The sequence below is a fragment of the Mirounga angustirostris genome, unplaced genomic scaffold (genome assembly GCF_029215605.1).
Source record: "Mirounga angustirostris isolate CCGP_5_RB_7025 unplaced genomic scaffold, mMirAng1.0.hap1 SCAF_5, whole genome shotgun sequence".
Lineage (NCBI taxonomy): Eukaryota > Metazoa > Chordata > Mammalia > Carnivora > Phocidae > Mirounga > Mirounga angustirostris.
The window spans coordinates 179,453,784-179,481,211 of NW_026991713.1; the positions used below are offsets into that span (position 1 = coordinate 179,453,784).

The following is a 27,428-nucleotide window of genomic DNA, read 5'->3' on the forward strand; positions in this document are numbered from 1 at the left end:
ATGAGTTGAACTACCAGTATATGTTGAAAAGAGGCAGCAAAAGTGAACATCCCTGCCTTGTTCCAGATCTTAAAGGAAAATCTTTCAGTTTTTCAGTATGGGATACAATGTTTGCTGTGGGTTTTTCACACAGGACTTTTATTATATTATGATATAGTTTCCTTCTATCCCTAGTTTGTGAAGTCTTTTTTATCATGAAAGAGTGTTGAGTTTTGTCAAATGCCTTTTTGCATCAATTGAGATGATCATTTTTTTTCTCTTCATTCTGTAAATGTGATGCATTATACTTATTGATTTTTGTATGTTGAACAATCCTTACATTCCAGAAATAAATCCCTCTTGGTCATGGCATATAATCCTTTTAATGTTTTGCTGAATTTGATTTGTTGTATTTTTTATTATTTAAATTCAATTAATTAATATATAATGTATTATTCATTTCAGAGGTAGAGTTCAGTGATTCATCAGTCTCATATAACACCCAGTGCTCATTACATCACATGTCCCCCTAATGTCATCACCCAGTTACCCCATCCCCGACCCTGCTCCCCTCCAGCAACCCTGTTTGTTTCCTATGATTAAGAGTCTCTTATGGTTTGTCTCCCTCTCTGATTTCATCTTGTTTTATTTTTCCCTCCCTACCCCTATGCTCCTGTTTTGTTTCTTAAATTCCACATTATGAGTGAAATCATAGGATAATTTTCTTTCTCTGATTGAATTATTTTGTTTAGCATAATACCTTCTAGTTCCATCCACGTTAATAGCAAATCGCAAGATTTCATTTTTTGATGGCTGAATAATATTCCATTGTATATATATACTACATCTTTATCCATTCATCTGTTGATGGACATCTGGGCTCTTTCCATAGTTTGGCTATGGTGGACACTGCTGCTATAAACATTGAGGTGCATGTGCCCCTTTGGATCACTACATTTGTATCTTTGGGGTAAGTCCCTAGTAATGCAATTGCTGGGTCATAAGGTAGCTCTATTTTCAACTTTTTAAGGAACCTCCATACTGTTTTCCAGAGTGGCTGTACCAGCTTGCATTCCCACTAACAGTGTAAGACGGTTCCCCTTTCTCCACATCCTTGCCATCATCTGTCATTTCCTGACTTGTTAATTTTAGCCATTCTGACCAGTGTGAGGTGGTATCTCATTGTGGTTTTGATTTGTATATCCCTGATGTGGAGTGATGTTGAGCATCTTTTCATGTGTCTGTTGGCCATTTGTATGTCTTCTTTGGAGAACTGTCTGTTTGTGTCTAGCCCTTTATCTTTTTTTTTTTTTTTAGATTTTATTTATTTATTAGAGAGAGAGAATGAGAGAAAGAGCATGAGAAGGGGGAGGGTCAGAGGGAGAAGAAGACTCCCCTCCGAGCAGGGACCCCGATGTGGGGACTCGATCCCGAGACTCCAGGATCATGACCTGAGCTGAAGGCAGTGGCTTAACCAACTGAGCCACCCAGGTGCCCCAACTAGCCCTTTATCTGATAAGACATTTGCAAATATCTTCTCCCATTCTGTCGGCTGCCTTCTGGTTTTGTCGACTATTTCCTTTGCTGTGCAAAATCTTTTTAGTTTCCTTTGCCTTTGGAAATGTGTCTAGCAAGAGGTTGCTTTGGCCAAGGTCACAAAGGTTGCTGCCTGTGTTCTTCTCTAGGATTTTGATGGATTCCTGTCTCACATTTAAGTCTTTCATCCATTTTGAGTCTATATTTGTGTATGATGTAAGAAAATGGTCCAGTTTCATTCTTCTGCATGTGGCTGTCCAATTTTCCCAACACCAGTTGTTAAAGAAACTGTCTTTTTTTCATTGGATATTTTTTCTTACTTTGTCGAAGATTAGTTGACCATGGAGTTAAGGGTCTATTTCTGGGTTTTCTATTCTGTTTCACTGATCTATGTATCTGTTTTTGTGCCAGTACCATATACTGTCTTGATGGTTACAGCTTTGTAATAGAGCTTGAAGTCCGGAATTGTGATGCCACCAGCTTTGGTTTTCTTTTTCAACATTCCTTTGGCTATTCAGGTTCTTTTCTGGTTCCACACAAATTTTAGAATTATTTGTTCCAGCTCTGTGAAAAAAGTTGATGGTATTTTGATAGGGATTGCTTTGAATGTATAGATTGCTCTAAGTAGCATAGACATTTATTTTTATTTTTTTATTTTTTTAAAGATTTTATTTATTTATTTGAGACAGAGAGAATGAGAGAGAGAGAGCACATGAGAGGGGGGAGGGTCAGAGGCAGAAGCAGGCTCCCTGCCGAGCAGGGAGCCTGACGCGGGACTCGATCCAGGGACTCCAGGATCATGACCTGAGCCGAAGGCAGTCGCTTAACCAACTGAGCCACCCAGGCGCCCAGTAGCATAGACATTTTAACAATATTTGTTTTTCCAATCCAAGAACATGTAACATTTTTCCATTTCTTTGTGTCTTCCTCAATTTCTTTCATGAGTGTTCTATAGTTTTCTGAGTACAGATCCTTTGCCTCTTTGGTTAGGTTTATTCCTAGGTATCTAATGGGTTTTGATGCAATTGTATACGGGATTGACTCCTTAATTTCTCTTTCTTATGTCTCATTGTTAGTGTATAGAAATGCAACTGATTTCTGTGCATTGATTTTATATCCTGTCACTTTGCTGAATTCCTGTATGAGTGCCAGCAATTTTGGGATGGAGTCTTTTGGGTTTTCCACATAGAGTATCATGTCATCTGTGAACAGTGAGAGTTTGACTTCTTCTTTGCTGATTCAGATGCCTTTTATTTCTTTTTGTTGCCTGATTGCTGAGGCTAAGGCTTCTACTACTCTCTACTACTATGTTGAACAACAATGGTGAGAGTGGACACCCCTGTCATGTTCCTTACCTTAGGGGAAAAGCTCTCAGTTTTTCCCCCTTGAGAATGATATTTGCTGTGGGCTTTTCATATATGGCTTTTATGATATTGAGGTATGTTCCCTCTATTCGTACACTGTGAAGAGTTGTAATCAAGAAACTTTGCTATACTTTGTCAAATGCTTTTTCTGCATCTATTGAGAGGATCATATGGTTCTTGTCCTTCCTTTTATTAATGTAATGTATCACAGTGATTGATTTGCGGATGTTGAACCACCTTTGCAGCCCAGGAATAAATCCCACTTGATCGTGGTGAATAATCCTTTTAATGTACTGTGGATCCTATTGGCTAGTATCTTGGTGAGAATTTTTGCATCCCCCGTTCATCAGGGATATTGGTCTGTAATCCTCCTTTTTGGTGGGGTCTTTTATTTTTTTTTTTTAGAGATTTTATTTATTTGACAGAGAAAGACACAGCGAGAGAGGGAACACAAACGGGGAGTGGGAGAGGGAGAAGCAGACTCCCTGCCGAGCAGGGAGCCCGATGCAGGACTCGATCCAGGGACTCCAGGATCATGACCTGAGCCGGAGGCAGTCGCTTAACCAACTGAGCCACCCAGGCGCCCCTTTGGTGGGGTCTTTGTCTGGTTTTGGGATCAAGGTAATGCTGGCCTCAAAAAAAAAAAAAAAAAAAAAAAAAAAAAAGGTAATGCTGGCCTCATAGAACTAGTTTGTAAGTTTTCCTTCCATTTCTATTTTTTGACACAGCTTCAGAAAAATAGGTATTAATTCTTTAAATGTTTGGTAGAATTCCCCTGGGAGGCCATCCAGCCCTGGACTCTTATTTGTTGGGAGATTTTTGATTACTGCTTCAATTTCCTTGCCAGTTATGGGTCTGTTCAGGTTTTCTATTTCTCCATTTGCTTTTCTTTAATTCTTTTTACTTTCTGTTCTTTAAATTGAATAATTTCCATTGTTTTATCTTCTGGTTTGCTGATTCTTTCTTCTGGCTGCTCACAATCTGCCTTTGAATACCTGTGGTGAATTTTCATTTCAGTTATTGTGTTTTCAGCTCCAGAATTTCTTTCTGGTTTCTTTTTAGGTTTTCTCTCTTTACTGATCTTTCCATTTTGTTACTACATCATTTTCTTGATTTTTCTCAACATCTTCCTTTAGTTCTTTGAGCATCTTGAAGACAGTAGTTTTAGTCTTTGCCTAGTAAACTGCCACCAGGTCTTTTTCAGGAATACTTTCTATTGATTTTTTTTTTTCCTTTGAGTGGGCCATACTTTCCTGTTTCTATGTATGCTTTGTGATATTTGTTGTTGTTGTTGTTGTTGTTGTTGTTGAAAACTAGACATTTGAATCTAATAATGTGGTAACTCTGGAAATCAGAATCTTCCCCTTCCCCAGGGTTTGCTGTTTTGGGTTATTGTGTGGGTTTTTTTTTCTCTATTATTGCAGCCTGTCTCTGCACCAAAGACCAGCCTGAATTATAAACTTAAAGTCTTCTCAGGTCTTTTCTGATCCTGTGCCTTCCCCTGGGCATGCACAGTCACTTTCTAATTTTCCCTCATACATAAAGTTGCTTTTGAATGTCTTAGTCTTTAATGTCTGACTTCCAAAAAGGGAAAAAGAGAAAGAAAGGAAGGAGGGGAGGAAGGGTGTCAGCCCTTTAAGTCCTCTGGAAGTCACTTCAACTAGAAGGGGAAGGGCTTGCCACATTGGGGGGAAAGTACAACAACAATGGCTACCCTCGTTTTTGCACCTCTGTGATCAGAAGCAGCAATTGGCAATCAGGGGACAGATCCTTGATATTTGGTGGATATTCACCCTGGCTCCCACAACCTGCATGCCAGCTGCTCCAGAAACCCATGCACAGGTGCCTGCCACTAGTCTTGGGATGAGGGATGGTAACTGCTACTGTACAAGAATTGAAATTGACCAAATTAACTGCAATTTGCTATCTAATACTTCCCCTGCAAGTTGCAAGCCTTCAGTAGACTCCAGAGTTCCCAAATACATCAGACGGATTCTGCTGTGCAATTGTTGTCCAGGTGGGGAAACCGATTCCTGATGCTTCCTACTTAGCCATCTTCCCAGAATCCTCCAGGAAGATAACTTTCTGAGAGAAGATTTGAAGTATATGAAGGAGTTAGTCATTTGGACATCTGGGAGATAGGCCTTCTAGGTAAAGGGAACAGCAAATACAAAGGCTCAAGATGGGAGTTGCAGGTTCAGCTGCATGGTCCACTTTGTAAATGTTATTGCGTTTTTGACTTCAAGTTCTAATTCCTCATCGATGGTATACAGGAAAATAATTAACTTATGTATATTAACCCTGTATCTGGCAAGTTTGCTATAATTGCTGTTAGTTCCAGGATTTTTATTATTTATTCATTTAGTCAATTCATTGGGATTTTTGACAATCATATCATCTGCAAACAGTTTATTTCTTCCTTCTCAAACTGTATACTTTATTTCCTTTTCCTGTCTTATTGCATTAGCTAGGACTTCCAGCATGATGTCAAATGGGAGTAATGAGGGGGGACATTCTTGTCTTGTTTTTGTTCACTTAAGTGATATTCATTTTTTCCATGACTCTCCATTCCTAGGAGAGCTGGGCCACCTGACTATACTGACTTGGAGATCTGGATCTGTTCCTGGGCTCCCTATTTCCCTAACAGGAGCAACAGAGCACTGAATTTGTAGGTCACAGGACCTCCTACCACTACTGTCTTTTTGGCAGCACTGTCCTAATGTCCTGACTTAGGGACTCCCATCTACCTGCTGAGTGTTGCACTTCTTGAAAACCCAGATCCCTAGTGGTCGCCCCCGTTTGTCCATGGAACCACAGTCTTGCCTCTTTCTACTTCAGCCTTGCTTCCTAGAATCTTCATATGCTTTTAGATGAAGGTTTCCATTGCCCATTGGTGGTTCTGTCTGCCCAGAAGATATTCACCAGTTGTCTCTCCAAAAGACCGCATCCTTGGGCAAGGCTTCAATAAGGGCTCTACAAAGCTGGTTGTCCTTCATGGAAAAAAGTCCTTGCTCCTTCCAATTGAAATAAATGGTAAAGAGAGTGATTTTAACAACATGTAGGAGTCATTCCTCACTGCTTAGACTTCCTGCTTAAATAGGTACTGGTGAAACAAGATTAATCCATCTGCTCATGCACATAGTAATCAACAACCAAGCCTTCTCTCTGTGCTAGGCTCCATGCATGGCGTGGGGGATAATTAACAAATCACTCTTCCTTTGCTACCAACATAGCTGGAATGAGCATCTGCATGAAGATGCAGTGCTTTGGAAATGCAGGATTTCTTTTTACATCTTTTTCTACTTCTTACCTTCAGAATAAATCTTTAAGTAGAGCATTATCAAATTCTTCACAGATGCAGGCTACACAAAGCATTCTCATTGTCTGTCATAAATATAATATCTTTTAAAATCTCCAACACAACTTATGGGCATGTTTCCTCTCATAAATCTAGGCTGCCTGTCTCAGATCACATTCTGCTTTTCAAGCAATTTTAAAGCTAAATCCTCCCACATAATTTGTAATAGTTTCTTTACAAAGGACATGAAGCTAACTATGATCCTTTACTGACTTATGTAGCATTTACCACTTTCCTGTTTTTAGAATCCTTATCCCTTTCAAGTGGAATTCTAAAAATATCAGTTAAGCCACCAACTAATTTCTAATCCTTGCTTCTATTAATATTGGCAGAAGGGCAGTTCATCTCCTAGCCTTTGTCCTTGCTTAATTAAGCAAGTCTAATCTTTTCCTGACAATTTGATTGGTGACCATATAACCAAGCCTGACTGGAACACGAGGCAAGCAGGTACTCTTGCCTGTGGAGGTCCTGAGACCAGATTAGCTAAGAAAGCTGTTCAAGTAACTCTTCTGTATTTTTTCCCTTCATACCCATTCTTTCTTTGGGCAAGAAACCACCATTCCTATCCTAAATGCCAGGCTAATATTTTAAAATATAGATTAATTTTAAATTCTCAGTATCAGCAATCCTCATGGTACAGAGGTAGGCCTCCAGATTTTGTTAATAGCTTAAAAGATCTCCTAACAGTGAGGTAACCTGGGCAGACCATGTAACCTCAAGCTTCATCTATAAGTGGAGAAGTCTTCTCTGATGAGTAATGTTTCTGCTAAGATCTAAAGTACTGGTGGTACACACTGTGATGCACCGTCCAGAGTGCTTCAAGATCGAGGCTCATTCCCCCAGCTGCATCTCTTTCCAAGGGAACTTCGCCGAACTAAAGGAAACTTTCTCACCCAAAGTTACACTCCTTCTTGAGGGAGCCTGCACTAAATAGCTAGCTAATGCAGGGCTACAATGGCCCAGTCCTTTTGCCTCAACTTGGGACTGCCAAGAAAGGGCATCCAGCCCTCCACTCTAGGTGTACAGTCCGCTGCAACTAATTGCACTTCAACCTCACCCTCTGCCCTACCCTCCTTCCCTCATGTCCTTAAAGGTGTTGTTCATTAATGTACTGCTTAGTAAGTCCCTGCAGCAACTCTCCATCTCAGAGTCCATTTCCAGGGAGTGACAGTTGGTACCAAGAGTAGTCCCAGGAAAGAAAATCGAATATGGAACCTTTGAGCTGGATCACCTGCTAGCTGGCAATGAGGCTGGTGATGAGAACCCTCCACTGGAGGTCATAGATTGAGCTCTGATAATCCCTGACACGTGTAGTGAAACAATTGTTTAAGCTGTTAATGTTGTCTGACTTCAAGACTTACTATGAAGCTACAGTAAAAATGACAGGAGGGTATCAGCTAAAGAATAGACAAATAGATCAATGGGACAGAACAAAGAACCTGGGAACAGACCACACAAACATAGTCAACTTATCTTTGACAAAGGAGCAAAGAAAATTTAATGGAGGCAGAATAGTTTTCTCAGCAAATGGTGTGGGAACAATTGGACATCTACATGCAAAAAATGAATCTAGACACAGACTTCACAAATTTCACAAAAATTTACACAAACTGGATTATAACTTAAAACCACCTAATTATAAAATTCAAAAGTATAAAACTTCTACAAGAAAATAGGAGAAAATCTATGTGACCTTGGGTTTGGCAATGAATTTATTTTATTTTTTTTTAAGATTATATTTATTTATTTGAGAGAGAGAGAGAGAACAGGAGCTGGTGGGGCAGAGAGAGAGAGAGACGGAGAAGCAGACTCCCCGCTGACCAGGGAGCCCGATGCAGGGCTCAATCCCAGGACCCTGAAATCACAACCTGAGCCAAAGGCAGACACTTAACCAACTGAGCTACCCAGGCGTCCCTGGCAATGAATTTTTAAATACAACGCCAAAACCATGATCAATGAAGAAAAATATTGATGAGCTGGACTTTATTAAAATTAAAAACTTCTGCTCCATGAAAAACATGCTAAAAGAATGAAGACAGACACAGACTGGGAGAGAATATTTACAAAGTAAGTATCTGATAAAGGACTTGCATCCAAAATATACAAAGAACTCTTAAAATGCAACAAGAAAACAAACAACCCAATTTAAAAATGGGCAAAAATCTGACAGACACACAAGAGAAGATGCACAGAAGGCAAGTAAGCACATGGAAAGACACTTCACATCAGGAGTCGTTAGGGAAATGTAAATTAAAACAACAATGAGATGCCACTACACAATTACTAGAGTGACAAAATCCAGAACATGTGCAACACTATATGCTGGTGAAGATACAGAGCAACAGAAAATCCCACTCATTGCTGGTGAAGGATAGTTAGGCAGTTTCTTACAAAGCTAAACATACTCTTACCATATGACTCAGCAATGACACTCCTAAGTATTTACCCAATCAAATTGTAAACATAGATCCACACAAAAACCTGCACACAAATGTTTACAGGAGTTTTATTCATAATTGCCAAAACCTGGAAAAAATCCAGATGTTCTTCAATAGATAAACCAATGAACTGTGGTCCATCTAGACAATATTACTCACCACTGAAAAGAAATGAGCTATCAGGCCAGTAGAAGACATGGAGGAACCTTAAATGTATAAGTGGAAAAAGAAAGCAATCTGAAAAGGCTACACCCAGTATGATTCCAACCATATGATGGTCTGGAAAAGGCAAAACTATGGAGATAGTGAAAAAAATTAATGACTGCCAGGGTTTTCAGAGGGAAGAATAAATAGGTGAAGCAGCAAAGATTTTTAGGGCAGATACTATTCTAAATGGTAATGTAATGGTGGATACATTTGACAAATGACATGCTTTTGTCAAAACCAATAGAATTGGACAATACAAAGAGACAACTTGAACATAAGCTATGGGTTTTAGTTAGTAATAATGTATCAATATTGGTTCATTGATTGTAACAAATGTACCTCTCCAATGCAAGATGGTAGTAGCAAGGGGAAATTGTGTAGGAGAGGCAGTATATGGGAATTCTTTGTATTGTCTGCCCAAGTTTTCCTGTAAACCTAAAACTGTCTTACAAAATGAAATCTACTAATTAAAAAAAAACTAACAGTGATAAGGAATGACATTAGCTGGTGAATTGGGGAGGTGTGGGGAAGTTGTAACAGGACACTGGGACAGGGTGGCTGTTGCTGGATGCTATTGATGCACTGGAAGAAGATAAGGAAAGGCTGAGGTTGGTTAATCACCAACTCAAGGTGAAGTGTGAACACCCCCAGAGCTTCTCTAGTGGCACTCAGAGAGACCCTGCATCTTGCAGGAGGAACTGAGAGTCAGGCCCAAGACTTAATGATTTGGACAGCAGAGCTCCAGAAAAGGTTGAATTCTCAATCCTAGCAAATCCCCTATTCTAAGGTCAAGGCCCCAACTAGAAGGAGGGGGACCCTGAAACTTGGGATGGGAACAACTAGGTTGATACACCCAAAAGTCTTTGAACCCCAGGTCCCTCTGAATGCTCTAGGCTTGCAGTAGTGGTCTACTTCACCCTATCAAAGGCTATAGTCCCCAACTTCTCTTCTGGCTGTTGGCTGACATGAAGGTTCAAATCACAACATAACCCAGACAAGGAAGAGCTGGGCCTGGCCAGGGAAGAAAGAGATTGTATCCTGAAGGAGCTGCACGACATAGCCAAGATGTGCCACCAAGATACGCTGGATCAAGGGGCAGAATATCAGATGGGTTAAGGGAGGGTTTATCAGTACAGAAGCACTTTCCCAGGACATAAGATTTAACACGCTGGGAGGCAGTGTGAATTTGCATCTAGGAAGATTCTTGGAAGTTTGTAAAAAGTGATGACCCACTAATTGAAACATAAATGTCGTAACTGCTGTGGCAAATGGTAGAAGAAGGAATCAAGTCTCAGAAAAGTGGGCATGGAAATGTGAATGTACCTCATAAGGCTGGAAACAAAACACCAGCCAAACACATTTCACAGAAGGCTCAGAGACACTCCATTCATCAGATCAATGAGGACTGGGCTGGTGGGGGCACCAGCATTGATGAGGAGCTCAGCAGTGTCAGTACTCTGTAACCCAGAGCAGGCAAAGGAGACGCCGTCATAGAATGGGCTCCCTTTACAGCAACGAGGATATCAAGATCCCAGAATCATAGGTGGCTGTACTTAATTATCAAAAGCAAGGTGGGTACAATTCTTTTTTTTTTTTTTTTAAGATTTTATTTATTTATTTGAGAGAGAGAGAATGAGAGACAGAGAGCACGAGAGGGAAGAGGGCAGAGGGAGAAGCAGACCCCCCGCCGAGCAGGGAGCCCGATGCGGGACTCGATCCCGGGACTCCAGGATCATGACCTGAGCCGAAGGCAGTCGCTTAACCAACTGAGCCACCCAGGCGCCCTAGGTGGGTACAATTCTTGTAAGGGCAGCAAGGTTGGAGTGTTGAAGAGGGAGGGGGTGACCTGCACAATGCCATGAAGATGGTTAATAAAATGTGGTATTCCTAAGGGACAGACAGCCAGCCAATAAGATATTACCTAATTATACAATTAAGAGAAGTCATTATTGAATGAATAACAGGGGCTAAGGGAAACCACCCCAACGAGAAGTCACAGTCCTTTGCTCCATTTCCAGATCTGAGCTGGTCTTGGACCTGTGCCCTCCCCCTCCCCCCCAACTGAAGGAGAAGCTAGGTCCTTATGAGGAATGAATGACACAAACCACAGCAAATGTAAACTGTCATAATGTCTCTGGGCCTTCCCCCAAAGGAGTCTACAGCAAGTGGTCACTCTCAGGCCACCTTGCAATGAGGAAAGGGGATTACCCAGATATTCCAGGGACTACAGGACCCAGGGTCCATGTTGAGCTGAGGGCTGTATGCCCTGGGCCTGCCTCAGCTGAGACCTCTTGCGGCCTTTCTGTCCTTCAGCCTCCCTGAGGACTATTGCCTCGGGGATACGGAGCAGGTCAACTATAAGCAATCCCTGCTTCTCCTTTCATCAAATCACCTGCCTACAAGACTTGTTTTTCTGTTCTGAGGAGCAAAACTCCTCCCATTTTTATGGCCACTGAGAATTTAAAAGGTGGTTGATTCTACTTGTGCTGAGCCTCACAGAGGACAGGTTAGAGCTAGGCTGTTGTTTTATCTACAACTATTAAAGCACTACCTCCACAAGGATGTTGAAAATATTAGTGATACAATTGCCAGGTGTACTCCTTTTATATGTTAGTAATAGAATATTAATAGTCAAGAAAGTTCTTATTCAGAAAATCGAGATTTTTTTCTTTTAAAAACAAGCAACTGTGATACTGTGATTTTCTTTTTAAAAAATATTTATTTATTTATTTATTTGAGAGAGAAAGAATGAGACAGAGAGAGAGTGTGAGAGGGGGGAGGGTCAGAGGGAGAAGCAGACTCCGCTGAGCAGGGAGCCCGATGCAGGACTCGACCCCAGGACTCCAGGATCATGACCTGAGCCGAAGGCAGTTGCCCAACCAACTGAGCCACCCAGGCGCCCCTCTTTTTTTTTAAAGCAGGCTCAATGAACATGGGGCTTGAACTCACAACCCTGAGATCAAGACATGAGCTGACATCAAGAGTCAGACGCTTAACTGACTGAGCCACCAAGGAACCCCATCAACTGTGGTTTTCACACCCGAGTTCATAGCAGCATTCACAAAAGCCAACCCAAGTGTCCATCAGTGAGTGAGTAGATAAACATGATGTGGTCCATCCACACAATGGTATATTATTCAGTCTTAAAAAGGAAGGAAACACTGACACCTGCTACACAGTGGATAAACTCTGAGGATATTATGCTCATTGACATAAACCAGACACAGAAGGACAGATAATACTCTGCGATTCCACTCACATGAGGTCCCTGGAGTCACTAATTCATAGAGACAGAGAGTAAGAAGGGAGGGTGCCAGCGGTTGGGGGAGGGAATGGGGAGTGAATGTTTAATGGGGACAGAGCTTCAGTTTTGCAAGATGGAAAAGTTCTAGAGATCTGTTGCACAATGTGCACATAGTTACACTACTGTACACTTAACAATGGTTAAGATGGTAAATTTTATGTCATGTGCTTTTTGCCACAATAGAATAAAACCCAAGTAACCATGTGCTGTTGGTATAAATTCCATGCCTTATCAAGAGAGCAGAAAATGGTCGGTCTGCTTCCTGTATTTACCATGTAGGAGGCAATACATCACAGTCTCTCTTCTATTACTAATGATGCTCCAGAATTCCGTGTAGCACCTACCAGGGTGCCCTGACGTAGACAGCCTATCTTCTGACTCACTCCTTTTAGCGTGAACATGTCAACACACAAACTCCATTTGCTTAGCCAGGAGAAAACCCAGGCTTTGTGACAAAAAAATGGGGGCGATTTTACCATGGGCACACCATTACATTCTCCACACTACCAGTTGACTCTAGTTCAATCCAGCTAAAGCCAGTGTGTTCTAATGGCAGCAACAGAGTCCCTTGGTGTGTTCCTTATTTATGATGCCCACAGGGGTTGAGTAACTGCCAATTACTATTGCAGGGAAGGAGGTAAAGAACCTTAAATGTGTTTTATACCTTTACCCTGAAGGAGCATATCAGGCAAAATGGAAAGGAATGGGGTCCTGTGAGCATGACACTCAATTTCAATGCACTTGTATACACAGGGCATACAGGCCTGCCTCCCTGCCTGATTCTTGCTCCTGGATTGGCAGGGTTAGGAAGACTTACAGCTGCTTACGGAAGTGTGAGCCTGAAGCTGATGGCATAATTACTCATTTCCCTTGTGTGTGCCTGTTCTACAGAGCTGCCCTCTCTTCTTGCTGGATCTGTTTGCGTTTCGCGAAAGCACTGCTGCTTCAGTCTCCACGTGCAGGCTCACCGCCCTGCACCTTCCGTCCTCCTTCCGGCTTAGACTCAACAGGATTGGACTTCAATCCCAGGAGTGTTTCAGCTATGCTCCAAGCAAGCTACAGGAGGCACTTGGACATTCTGAGTCAGTGACAACTGATGTGACGTGTCAACGGAAGTGCGAGGCACGCATGAGCACTAACTGTTCTTAGAGGAAAGAGAGCTAGTTAAGCTCCACACATGCGAGTTAAGGACAGGCACGAGGTCTGGTGTTGCAGGGGCTGTACCGCTGATGGAAAAGCCAGCCTGTCATGGCCGTGTGACCTAAGTGATGGAATTTTCCTCTCCCAACTACCTGCACTCACGGTCAGGGCTGCAAACACCATCCTAGGCCAGAAAGAATTTCGTTGCAGGGAGACCCAGTAGAGAGCCCAACGGTCTGTGGCTGACGGATGTATGGTCATCGAGCACATCCAACTGCCCCCTCACATGGCCACATGCAAAGCAACCGTCACCCTGTCAAATCTTGTATTCATGGCACTGTGTCCTTGGCAGTCACCATGAACTGCTCAAACACTTTTGACAAGGCCCTCTCTGCTCTGTCCGGAGTGGTAGGAAAGGCCTGAGGGTGTCTGGAAAGAAAAGGAACTTGGCCACATGGTGAAGCCCAGCAGGGGCTGGGCTTGGACCACATGAAGTGCTCCAGCCCCCTTGGTCCACTTGCCCATCAAAAAGAAGAGCAGCCCAGGGGCACCTGGGTGGCTCAGTCGTTAAGTGTCTGCCTTCAGCTCAGGTCATGATCCCAGGGTCCTGGGATTGAGTTCCTGCACTGGGCTCTCCCACTCCCCCTGATTGTGTTCCCTCTCTCGCTGTGCTTCTGTCAAATAAATAAAATCTTCAAAAAAAAAAAAAAAGAAGAAGAAGGGCATCCCAAAATGTGAGATTCCCCAACTTCCTCCTCAGCTTAAACTGGAGCCAGTACAGGACAGAACTCCAAATTCCTCATTAAATCTGTTGGTTTTTGTGCATGTGGTGGGTGCAGGGGTAAGCTCCTTTCCTGAACCACCGAATCACTGGTTCTGTTCTGAGTCTAAAGCAGCAGAGACTGGGGTGCTATTGGTGCCTCGGTGGCTGCCCTTCTCACAGACAGGCCCTGCTGGCTGCCCAGGAGGGTCCTAAAGTGCCTGGGATTCCCCCTGCCAAATGTGACTCACACCCAAACATGGACTCCAGCAGCTAAGCTGAGTTCTCACCAAGAGCTATTCATTGAGCGGCCGGAGGTTATCAGTTGAGGAAGAGGACCACCAAGGTATCTTGCTGGGGAAGTCAGCACCCCTCTGCCTGGGACCCAAAGGCCTGTTGGGAAGGGCCTGGTAATTTATCGCTACAATTAGTATCTGTTTTTATAGTCTCAGTTGCTGGCAGAGAAGGACATAGGAGCTCTTTCCAAAGAATACTCCAGGGGGCCGCTGGTCCTGCCTGGGCCTCGGGGGGCTGGCAGGGGCTGCTGCCTGGGAGGTCTGCACCTGCCCCTTTCCGCCCTCCCTCTTTGAGCACATGCTTCCCCCCTCCCCCCTCATTTCTTCTTCCCCTTCAGGCACAACTCTAGATAGGATCACAGTGCTTTTGGAATGGTCACACCAACCCAGCTCAGCCTGGCATGAGGCTTGACTGGCAGTAGCAAAAAGGACGATTCCTGGTCTAAAAAGAACAAAGTCGTACGAACAACACTGAAAACAGACCTGAGTCCCTCTGGGAAAAGGGCCCAGGGTCGGGCCCTTCATTCAAATCTGACTCATGAAGGCTGTTTTCCTCAAAGACTCCAAGGCCCAGAGCAGACTCGCCCCGGCAGCTGGGCCCTCACGGTGAGGACTGCCCGCTGACATCGCTGGGCTCTGCTGAGGAGTATGCACCCCCTATGCCATGCCCACAGTGTAACCCCCCCATCCCCTGCATGTATGTCAAAGTCCATGTCCCTGTCGAAGTCTCACCTTGTATAACTGCTCCCTATCTGCAGGATCTCGTCTGTATGACTCATCCTCTCAGCACGGGACACTGCTTTGGGGTTGGACTGTCGTCGTCTTTTTTCCCCAAATATACATGTAGTCACTCTCCAAGCAGCTTACAAGCTCAAATCTTATGCTTCCCCACCCTCCTGACAGTACCCAGCAAAGTATGTTGTATGAAGCAGGTCTTCCAACAGACCCGGCTGGGTGGTCCAAATGTCCCTGCTGGGCTGAAGGGAGGAAGGCACGGGGTATTCCAAAGATCACCGTGTCAGTGCCGAGCACTAGGTGTGGCAACTACAAAGAACCAGAGACTTCCCCTTCCTCAGGGCTGGGCTGGTGGGTCATTGATTCCTCCTCATTTCAAACTACTATTTATGCAAAAAGAGACAATGTTGTAGTCCTAGCCAATATGCATAGATTAAAATAATGAACAAATCTAGCAGCCAACCAGGAGTTATTCCACAAAAACTCTGCCGCTGCCTCCAGGATGGAGCCACCAGGGCGCAGGCGGCTTTAATATTTAATGCAGCGATTCAAGGGAGTAGCAAAGGGGCCTGGCCAGAAATGGAACATCAAGTCACTGGGAAATCAGGATGATTATTACTTATTCAGAACCCACTCAGGAACCAACACAAAGTTGAAAACAAACTGGAAACTTTGCATCGTTGTTATTTCATCCTGAACTAGATTCTTTTTCCTGAGTTCTCATGGTCCTAAGACTAGGAACCCTCAGCAGTGACCAGATCAGGGTGATATTTAAAAATAAAGAACAACAGTGCTGAAGTGGAAATACCACAATGCTGTGGAGTGAGTATAATCATTGCTACGTGAAAACAGGCAGAGTTTCTAAGCCACGAGAGAGTGATGGCCCGTGATGCACAAAGATGTTCGATGGTGGCCACAGATGTGCCACAGTCAGTTCAAAACATTTTTCTTATTTCTCCCAATTGGTACAGCATAAAGACTTACATTCAAAACAATGTGCTGTTCCCTACCTTACACTGCTATGTGCTCTTCTCCATTTCAGACGGCAACCTGACGCCTCGATACAAGTGACCATCTCCTTGCATGGTGACACCTCTGTGAATCAAGATATTTTTACCTGTAGTTATAGAAGTTGCCAGATTTTTCAATTTTGGGGTAATATATACAGCTCACAAGGCACTTTCATGCCTCCCTTGGTGGAAATGAGGGAACGGAAATGCAGGCTTGCTCCCATTAAGTAATGAAGGCAGCTGCCCTGGCTGCTCTGCTCCAGGATACAGCAACTGGGTGCTTTCTCAACAGGCAGGCTTGCAAAAGAATTCAAAATCTTGTTATTGAGGAGACAAAGGCAGCTCCATCTTTAAGTTTTAAGTTGAAATCATTTTAAGTTGACAGAAGAGCTGTGAGCCAGCTCAGAGGGGCCTGCACCCCTGGTCCAGCTGCCCCTGATATTAACCCTTCTGAAGACCAAGATGCAAGTGCTAGTAAGCACTGCTAATTGAGCCACAGAGTTTGTGTGGACTTCCCAGTTCCCCACTCACATGCATTCGCCCAAGGCTCCCCTGCAGGCCTGGTACCGCCCCTGCTTGTCTTCCAGTCACCCACTCAATAAGACCCACGATCAACAGCGTGGTCTGCCAGAGATACAACATCATTTCCAGAGGCTTCCAACTCTGACCACCCACTGGACCCAAAGATTCCTCATGGCGGGGAGAGGAGTTTGGATCCATCTCACGGCAACAGGTCAGTGCCACATGCAAAGGATGTGATGTTGGAGGTTAAAGGAAGTCAAGGCACAGCTTTGGTTGTGTGGTGACGCTGGAGGAATCATTCTAACAGGAGGTTTGAAAGGTCCTCACAAGGGTGAGTGTTTCTGCCACATTTTCAATGTGGGCTCCCTTTTCACTTTTCTAATTTTGTATTTGCATTTCCAGTCATATACAACATTTTACATGGACAATTACCAACAAGCAGGCACTCGCTCCTCACTGTTGGGGGCTCAACGAGCACTGAGCAAAGGGTTCTCCAAGGTCATTTCTAAAAATATTTAGAAAAATATTGGAAACAGAAGACCTTGCCCTGGTTTGTTATTGAAGGATGGAGTAAGCAAGAGTCATGTGACACAGATTCTGTGATACAAAGGGTCCCATATGCTAGATAACATCACATCACAAAATTACAAGATGGAAAAAGAAAACATTAGCTCGTCTCTGCTCCACTCAGCTGCTTCCCATTCACTGGGGAACCTGAGCAAGTTTATTTTTATTCCACAGGGCTTTTGCTTACTTAAAAATGTGTCATGAGACAAATCATAAGCCGCATCTCCTGTAGTTTACCTTATGATCACTTTCTGGAATTAAAATCTCTGTCTAGCTGACTTCGTGTCTATGAAATATTTATGCTCTGCTCACATGTCTGAGGGAATACAATTTGATTTCTGTTGGCAATTTTGACTCAAAGTATCATGCCTCCCTCTGTGACTCTCAGATTCACAGAGCCAAAGCCTTTGTAGAGACCTACAGACGATGTCAGTTAGAGGACAGAGTACTCGTACTGGCTGCCATCTGCAGCACTGGCAGCAGGGGTCGGCAATCCCACCCAGAAGGCCTTTGTTCCTAGTGCTCCTAGGACAGTCTCCAGTAGGAAAATTGGCCTAACTTGAGTTTACATCATTGGTGTATTCATTATGAGGCCACCACATGCAAACGTTTATGGGGCCACTCAGATTTGAGGAGACACATTTCCTTCTCTTAAGGCTGCACTGAGACACTTCTTCCTCCCTGAGAGTCCTTATGGTGAAGCCCTGATGTGATCGGAGAATCTCTCTCTAGTTTTGTCACCTGAAGGAGTCTACCTAACACAATGAGGTGCATAAGTACCATGTACAAAGGGTTAAAGGGCATAGTCCTTGTCCTCAGGGGGCTTATGGTTTAACACCAAGAATAACATCCCTAGGAGAGCAGATACATAACTGAGCATTAGACAAGCAAATTCCACTGTCTACCCCTCCTTCAGCCTCATGTCCAATCTCCACCACCACACTAATCATTGTTCCTCTTAGACAACTATTTCAGTTCTCCCCTTCTGGGCACCTGCTGGGACTGTGCTTCTTGGACCCCCTGCTTGGGTGTGCAACTGGCTTCAACCAGTGAGCTCTGAAACTCCCAGGCAGGAGGATTTAAGGCCAGTGCGAGGCCCCTGTGGCCACTTTTTTTCTTTCTGCCAAGGCAACTAGCAAGACTTCCAATACTGATCACTCTATCATCCCAGGCATCAGAGGTGAGGACAATGTGGAGCAGGTAGACCAGGAGCTTGTGTATACATCAGGGACAGGACATCTGAGCAGGAAATAAGCCTTTGTTGTTTCCAACTGCATTGACTCTGAGATTGTCTGTTACATAGCACAAGCCTGAGTGCCCCGAATGCTAGACCATTATAAGGAAACGACTTTCTTAAAAGTCGTAAATATCTGTCTAGGTAAACTTCTTGCAGGCTTCCAGTCCTCATGTGGAATTCAGCAAAGCACCTGGTGTTGCTTGTCACCTGTGGCCTCTCCTCTATGCTGCTTTAGCATTCTTTTCCAATCCTGCTATAGGCTTTCTGTTTCCTCCTCCTCCCATTACCTAGTTGCAGGCCCTCCTCAGGCCTGATTCTGGCCTCTTCTTACTCTCTTTTGGGCATACTTTATTCATTATCTTGCCTTTAAATAGTATACCAGTTTTAATCCTGTGTTCTCCCCATTCATACAACTTCTTCAAAATTTAACATGACCCCAAGAGACTTGCCTCATTGCCAAATTGCTACCCTTGGTAACTTTCCCATTCCTGCCACTTTAGCTTCTCCAAGCTTGAACTGGTGTGTCTGCTTCTTCTCTGTCCTTCATGCCCAATCAGCCAAGAAGGTCTCCTGATTCTTTTTGTTTTTTTCACCTGCTTTCTGAATATATCTTTCTTTGCACCTCCACCATACCAGCACCCTCAACAGTTCAGGACTCCACGTATACAACCCTAGCTCCTCTCTGAACCTCCCAAATATCCTGGAACTCACTCCCAGATTTGTCTCCCCAGACATCCATTGTATGTACTAATTCCTTGGACAATGTTCTGTCTTCCTTACCAGTCAAATGAAGTTCAGATTTCTCTCTCTCAAATTCCAAGTCTTCTGTCTTTATCTAGTAAGCTTGACTTTGAAATTTGTGCTTTACTCTTTGGTCTTTTTCTCTTCTTTTCCCTGAATTGCCAACGCATGATGAATAGTGGACACCATTGCTTTTAGGATTCCAGCATTCTTGTTCCTCCTTCATCTGGTAATGGCACAAAGTCTTTGCAGTACTGTCTCTCTCCCATTTCATGTGATTCTGGCGGGGCTGTCAGACAGTGGCCACAGAGTGAACATTTGCTTATGATAATCTTGTGCCCCAGTTTTCCTAGCAGGGTCCCAGTTTATGCCTGTTGTCCCAAGAAAACTATTAGCAGCACCCCATTTTCACCCTCAAAAGTGTCTCTGTAGCCCAGGTTGCTGGCATCTATGCTTCTGTCACAAGATGAGGCTACTCCGCAATAGAACAGAGATGCCAGCATTCAGAGGGAAGGTGGGGAAGACCTTGTCTAAATTCCTGGATCCAGGCCCATCTCAAGTCTAGGAGCCAATAAATTCTTCTGGGAAAATCTATTTTGAGGTGAGTTCTTGTTATTTGCAACCAAAACACATGGCTTGGCTTCAGCAGTCCCCTCCTCAGTCCACATCTCCTGTCTTTAAGGGTCTGCTGGAGCACCCCCCACTGTGAAATTTTCCTAGATAGTCCAGCCCAAATTTTTCAGGCTTGCTCTGGGAAGTTTTTATTCTCTGATCTCCAATCATGATTACAGCCCCTGCCCTGCAACCTCATAAATACAATGTTTACACTTAATGTCCAGTTGTTTCAGGATGTGGGTTTTTCTCCACAATCATAACTGTAAGCTCCTGGGCAAAGATAGGGACCCCATTTAATCTTTTCTTATATTCTCTTGAAGCCAAACAGGGTGCTGTGTACACAACAGGCACCCAATAAATATTTGTTGAGGATATGAGTTACAAATGTAAAGGTAATATTGACTATATGTCTGAGCAGAAGAGAGAGTATCTTGTGGAAAAGGGGCAGTGGGATGTCACCTGCTGAACTAGGCTAGGCCAGCAGGGTGGGACTAGGAGAATGTACTTCACTGTTTTTCTTTCTGGGTAAGAGCTTCTCTGCTTCTTCCATCCAGACTCCATGCCTTCACCTTACTGTCCTCTTCACCCACTAGTCTGACTTCCTCTTCTGCCTTTGGGACCATTCTAGGACAATGGTGACCTCTCCATCACTAACCCCAGTGGACACTTTATGTTTTGTCTTGTTATCTCAGCAGCAGGAACCGGTTAGCCAATTCTCCCTCTTGAAATCTCCATCTTCCCTTGGCTTCAATAATGCCTCCCCCTCATTTTCCTCCTGAGTTCTCTGGTTGCTCATTCTTAGTCTGGTTTTCCAGAGCTGGCTTTTCTAAGGTATAGTCCTGCATCCTCTTCTCCACATCTTGTCTCCAGACCTCTTCTCTGAGTCCCAGATGCATGTATCCAATTGCTTATTCACCCACTTTTCTCTTTTGTCTCATAGCTGATATGTCCTGAATTGAAATAATTTTTCCAGTTACAGGTAACAGTATTTTTGGCTACCAACAAGAGGAAAAACAACAAAAAATGTCTTGAACAATAAGGATATGTGTTATCTCACATTATCAGAAATCCAGAGGCAAGGAAGCCAACCAGCAGCTCAATATCACCATCTCTACCTGGCTACTTCCACCTTTCTCCTGTCAGCTCAGCATAAGGACATGGTCCTTAATGTTGGCCCTTCATGTTAGTGAAAAGGCTACTATTTCCAAGCATCCCAAAAAATACCTTACTGAAAATGGGTTTGTCCTAATGAGTATCTCTTTTTTATTAGGGAGATCTTTTTCCAGAAGCCCCTCTTCCCCTGAAAGACTGGATCACATGCTCATGACCTACCTACAAGAGAAGCTGTGAAGGTGAGTAAGGTTTCTGCATTTCCGTGGTCACTGTCATCTCCTACCTAGATTGCAGTAACAGTTTATTTGCTCTCCCACTTCTGCTCCTGCCTCACTTCAATCTGTCTTATACATACTGCAGCTGAATAAATGTTTTAAAGTACAATGTGTATGTGGGCATAATGTCAATGTATTTTCCCTTCTCCATTATTGAGACGTTTTCCACCATCAAGACTAGGCCAGGAGGTGACACTCATAGCTGCAAAGAAAGGTCTGCCCAAAGAAGTTATTGCTCAGTTCTGAGTTTTAAACCTAAACTTTTAAAGATTTTATTTATTTGAGAGAGAGAGAATGAGAGAGAGAGAGTGTGTGTGTGAGAGGGGGGAGGTCAGAGGGAGAAGCAGACTCCCTGCTGAGCAGGGAGCCCAATGCAGGACTCGATCCCAGGATTCCAGGATCATGACCTGAGCCGAAGGCAGTCGCTTAACCAACTGAGCCACCTAGGCGCCCTTAAACCTAAACTTCTAAGAGCTCATAGCAAGCCACAATCTTAAAAGCAAGGCTTTCAAAAGAGAGAAAAAAGAACCAGGAACCAAAGCTTTGGAGATTTACCCTAGAGCAAGAAACCCAAAGATATAATATGAGAGAAATTTCCTGCAACCTAGGTAAAAAATTATTTCCAGGGCTGGGGAGAAGTTTGAAGAGTTTTGAAAGAGAAGACACCTGTCTGGGTCCCTGAGAATGGACCCGATGCTCATGCTACAACCCTCAGTTGAATGACAAACAATTCAGATGAGTAGAAGGATAATATAAAAGCAGAGGGGTCCATGCCTGGTTTCCCCTCTCTACCTCTGGAAGAGCACACTTCTCTGCGCCAATGCAGGGAGAGTGCAGTAGAGGATACCTAGGATGTGGTCAAACAGGGAGAGGACCTGAGATGGTGCCTCTAGAGCCATACTCCTCATGAAAGTTATAGGAAACTCCCAAAACCCCCACGTGCACTGGCATGGGACCCTGGGAAAGTCACTGAAACATGTAACTTAGGGTCTGGGCAGGTTAACAATGCATGTTAATGAGCTCATGATCAGAGGCCAGCAGCAGCAAATGTTAGCCTATGAGCAGGTGGTGGGACAGGTCTCACTACCTGCAGGGGCCAGGGAGGAACTGGCTGGCATGTATGCCAGAGCCTCTGCTGCCATGAGATTATCTATCCAGCTTCCCCAACCCCAGATGCCACCGAAGAAGAAAGGAAGTAGTTGGAGGAAGAAGGCTTGGAATAACCAAGATTTGAGCCTGACAGTGACTGAGGTCGAGATGAACTGGACCCAGACAGACAGCAAACAAAAACTGCAGGCTGGGATGAGAACAGCTGCTGGCCTGCGGCAGTCTGGGGGCTCCAAAAAAAAGCTAAGTTTCATTTTAGAAAACAGAGAAACTGATTTTTTTTGTACAGTTGTGTGAAGTATATATAAACTTTGTGCCCTGTCCACTGCTCAAGGTCAGTCTCTTATAAGTTTTCAACAATACCTCTTTGCATTCAAGATAAAGTCTGCATGGTCTGGTCCCGGCCTGCCTCTCCACCCTCATCTCTAGCTAGCATCGGTAGCAGAGAAAGAATTGCAAATGTGGACTCAGGAGCCTGTGTTTCAAACATTTCTGTACTTCGGTTTCCTTGTATTTAAAATAGAGATCATAACAGTGACCTCTTGGTGAAGAACACTGGTCCCTTGATAGAGGATAGTGTTAAGTGGACATGCACTGTGGCCTCTTCCTTTGAAGCAGATTTCTTGAGGTTTGCCAACCAAGGCTCCAAGGTCTGTCTCCGCTCCCCCGTGGACCGTCATATTACAAGGTCCTTCCTTCCCTGCTGACCACAAGGCAGTTCTCAGAGGACATCTTAGGAAGCCCTTAATCTTGATGTGGTAAGAAGATGTACGGAGGTCACTTACTTCTGCTTAGTGGCAACTTTTTGTATGAATGCAGACTTCAGTTAATGGCAAAAGCTGCATTTTAAAAATCTGACTTGGTATTTTGTTCCCACAACAATTTGGTGTGGTCTTAGCCAGATCAGGACCAAAAAGAACAGCAGAGGTAGACCAAGTGCACTCCTGGTAAAGCCCCTGGGTGTCCACTTTCACATCTTCTCCCGACACTCCCCATGTGCCAGCTCATGCTGTGGGCGAATTCTGGTCCGCACAAGGCATGCAAATGCCCATCCATGTATGTGTGCACACATGTGATTGTTGTGTCTGTGTCTGGGGAGGTGAGATAGCGTCCAACCAATTACATTTATTTTCTTTGGTTAAAAACTCATTTGTGAATCTGGTTGTATTGAAAACATTCAAAATTTGGATGTTTTTCATTAAATACTTTTTTACATTTTAAAAAGGAGATAAAATTAAAGCATTTAAATTTTACATTTAAAAAGGAGATAACATTAAAAATTTTTAACGTTTTATTTTTTTTAATAATTTTTTAAAGCATTTTTATTTATTTATTGAGAGAGAGAATGATAAGAGAGCATGAGAGGGAGGAGGGTCAGAGGGAGAAGCAGGCTCCCTGCTGAGCAGGGAGCCCGATGAGGGACTCAATCCCGGGACTCCAGGATCATGACCTGAGCCGAAGGCAGTCGCTCAACCAATGAGCCACCCAGGCGCCCACGTTTTACTTTTATTTTAAAGAATGTAATCTTGGGGGTGCCTGGATGGTTCAGTCGGTTAAGCGTCCCACTCTTCATTTTTGCTCAGGTCATGATCTCAGGGTCCTGAGATTGAGCCCCATTATCAGGCTCTGATTCTTTCTCTCCCTCTCCTCCTTGCCCCTACCCCCCTCGGGAAAAAAAAAAAGTAATCTTGTTTTTTTTCTATGGCAGTGTGGTCACTACCTATGGTAGGCAGCATAATCCAACCCCCCCCCCCCCCCCCCCGCCAATGTCCATGTCCCAATCCCTGGAACCACAAATCTGTTATTTCACATGACAAAAGGGACTTTGTAGATGTGCTCATGCTAAGGATCCTCAGTGCGGAGATAATCCTGGATTGCACAGGTAGGCCCAATGCAATCCTTTTATGTGAAAGGGGGAGAATAAGAGTCAGACAAGATGTGGCAATGGAGTAGTGGTTGAGGTGATGTGATAGGCCAAAGATCATGGGCAACCTCCAGAAGCTGGAAAAGGCACGAAAGGTATGTCCTACAGCCCCCTGAAGGAATGTTGCCTTAACACCTTGATTTTAGGCCTGAGATGCATTTTTGACTTCTGACCTCCAGAATGGTAAGATAGTATGTCTGTGTTTTAGGCCACTTAACTTGCAGTAATTTGTTACAGCAGCAATAAGAAATATTACCAAGTGCAAAACTATGAATTTGCAGCATGGCAAATTTGATTCCATGCAAGAATTTGGATTTTTCCTCTAAAACTCAGTAGTTAATGTAAATATAAAACTTCACATTTTAGTGTTACAATTGGTTGTAACAAGACCCAGATAATCTGGGAATATGTGGATCTAAAGGTTTTTCACTTCAACATTAGCATAAAATTCACAGGAAAGGGCAATATCTAACCCAGTTTCTAATAGTAATTGATTCATTTAATTATAACTTATTTTTTAACACTGATTACTTAACATTCTTGACTTTTGGAAATCTGAGTGTCTATAGGATTGAAGTAGCGAGTATTTGTATTTACTGGAAGACTTGAGAAATTAAAGTTCTGCACTAGGACTATTAAAAAGATAGTAATACATATGTGATTTTTGACCCACAAAAAATGACAATGATTTTAAAGGCTTGTATTTGTATTGATGCTTCCTTAGTAAATTATCTTCTTTTGAAGAATCCTTCTGGAAGAAAATTGAAGGCTTTGACTGGCACTGGATTTTGACCAATTTGAAGAAGGTGGAGGGAGTTTGTGGAAGCAGTGCCTACAATTGCTCAAGGATGTGGAGTGCTGAGGGGGTGAGCACAAAGCAGGTGTGGAGGTGGAGATGATGGCCTGAGTGGTTTGTTACATTAAGCAAATAAATACATAGACTGAAAAATAAAAAAAAAGAATAATGAAACTTGGGTTTTTATTGCTGGAGAAGTTATTTATAAACACAAAGAGAAGATTCCAAAAATCCTGAGTTGTTGGACTGGAATTGAAGATAAGGATATGAATGTTTTCCTTAAAATATATATACAAGTAAAGACAATTATAGATGTGTCTTTATATATAAGCAAATATACATACATTTCCTGACCCACGTTCACTGAGGCCTAGAAGCAATGAACCTTACTAGCAATAAGCACACCACACACTCAAATCTTGATTTTTTTTTTTTTAAGATTTCATTTATTTATTTGTCAGAGAGAGAGAGAGAGAGAGCGAGTGAGTGCATGTACAAGCAGCGGGAGCGGAAGGCAGAGGGAGAAGCAGGCTCTCTGATGAGGACGGAGCCCGATGTGGGACTCAATCCCAGGACCCTGGGATCATGACCTGAGCTGCAGGAAGATGCTTAACTGACTGAGCCACCCAGGCATCACTCAAATCTTGATTTCTAAATACCATCCTCCACTAAAAAGAAACAAAGCTCCTTGGAGAAATGGCTAGGCAAGGAAGGGAGCAAAGGATGACAGGGACATGTCAGAAAGACTCAAGAGCCAGCTAGACGTGGCTCTCTGGCCATCAAAAGGACAGCAGCAGAGCACCACCACTGAATAAAAGAGAAATCCACACGTCCATACTGATATAAATAAAAAACAAAAAGGAAGCCTCTCCCTTATAGACCACCAACTAATAAATGTGAAATGAACAATGGAAATTTTAAAAAGCACTATTTGGGGGGGGGGGGGTGCGCCTGGCTGGCTCAGTTGGTAAAGCAGGTGACTCGATCTCAGGGCTGTGAGTTCAAGCCCCACACTGGGTGTAGAGCTTACTTTAAAAAATAATTAAAAAAATAAAAAGCACTCTTTGGCAATGATCATAGTGATCCAGGCAAAAGTCACTGATAGAACTTAAAGTTATCAGGCAAAAGTTGATAAAGAATAAAATAATGGGGGGTGCCTGGGTGGCTCAGATGGTTAAGCATCTGCCTTCGGCTCAGGTCATGATCTCCAGGTCCTGGGATCAAGCCCCATTTCGGGCTCCCTGCTCAGTGGGAAGCCTGCTTCTCCCTCCCTTTGCCCCTCCCCACTACTCCTGCTGTCTCTCTCTGTCTCAAATGAATAAATAATAAAAATCTTAAAAAAAAAAAAAGAATGGTGGAATTTTTGAACATCTCCCTACAAAATACTAATATATTTACAAATGAAAAAAAAGGAGAAACCTGGCAGACCTCTACATGACTAGATAATCAAGACGAGTATCACCCACGGTAGGATGGGTTGCGGCACAGCACCATTCCTGTGGTATTCCTACCAAGAAACATGACCTGCATCTGGTCCTCAGGAAACGCCCATGGACCCCGAGACATCTCCTATGTATAAGCCTGTGGTCTTTAATAATAAAAACTACTAGGGACAAGAAGGATGGAAGACCTCTCCCAGCATGAAGGAGACTGCACATAGGATTGTGGATGGGACCCGAGAGCAGAAAAGAGGAGGAGACATTGACATAGTTGGCAAAATCCAATGGAGTCTGCGGATTGGACCTTAATACTGTTTTGACGCTGATTTCCTCATGTGGATGGTTACAGAATGGCTGCGAAGGGGTGTCCGCTTCTGGGAAATATACACGCAGATGTTTGGGGTAATGGGGTATCAGGTCTATAGCACATCCTCAAACGGTTCAGAAAAAGACTAGGGAAAATGGTATGTACACGTACACACACACACACACACACACACACTTCTTGTTACTTGTGGTTTCCACACCTGTGAATGTGCCTATCTGCTGAATCCATTCGTACTCCAAAATCAACACTCGCGGTACTTCAGCACTTACTCGCCGACATGGACTGAGCAGCAGAGAACTTGAGTTGCCTGAGAAACACACTTCCAGCCAAGGCGGGACAAGACGACACCGTCCTTCCTTCTTGCTTCCGTTCTGACACGGGAAGTAAGCTTCCGTCCCAGCCTACTTAGTGTACGGTCTTCGCATTTCCGAGCCTCGGGAGGCACTCTTTCGGGTTCAAGCGGCCTTCAGGCCGCAGTTGAGGTGCTGTCCCGTTTCCTAAGCCCCAGGAGGCTGCGATGCACCTCACAGAGAACGGCAGCAGACGGGCCGGGTCGGACAGGACGTAGGCACTGCCGGCCCGAGTTCAGTGTGAACAAACCAACAACGTATCAGGGCAAGTTGTCTTTAAACAGAAA

At 43.7% G+C, this 27,428-nt stretch overlaps 1 long non-coding RNA gene across 2 annotated transcripts; it reads right to left on the reverse strand.

Moving 5' to 3' along the window:
* Window positions 1–1,279: 1,279 nt before the first annotated feature.
* On the reverse strand, window positions 1,280–27,236 carry LOC135361463 (uncharacterized). 2 transcript variants are annotated; one of them, XR_010412060.1, is made up of 6 exons: window positions 26,991–27,236; window positions 20,465–20,759; window positions 19,234–19,483; window positions 16,128–16,212; window positions 15,115–15,500; window positions 1,280–5,893 (listed from the first exon to the last, which is right to left on the reverse strand). It is a non-coding gene; the product is annotated as an uncharacterized LOC135361463 (long non-coding RNA). The 2 variants fall into 2 exon arrangements; XR_010412059.1 differs by lacking the exon at window positions 15,115–15,500.
* Window positions 27,237–27,428: the final 192 nt, after the last annotated feature.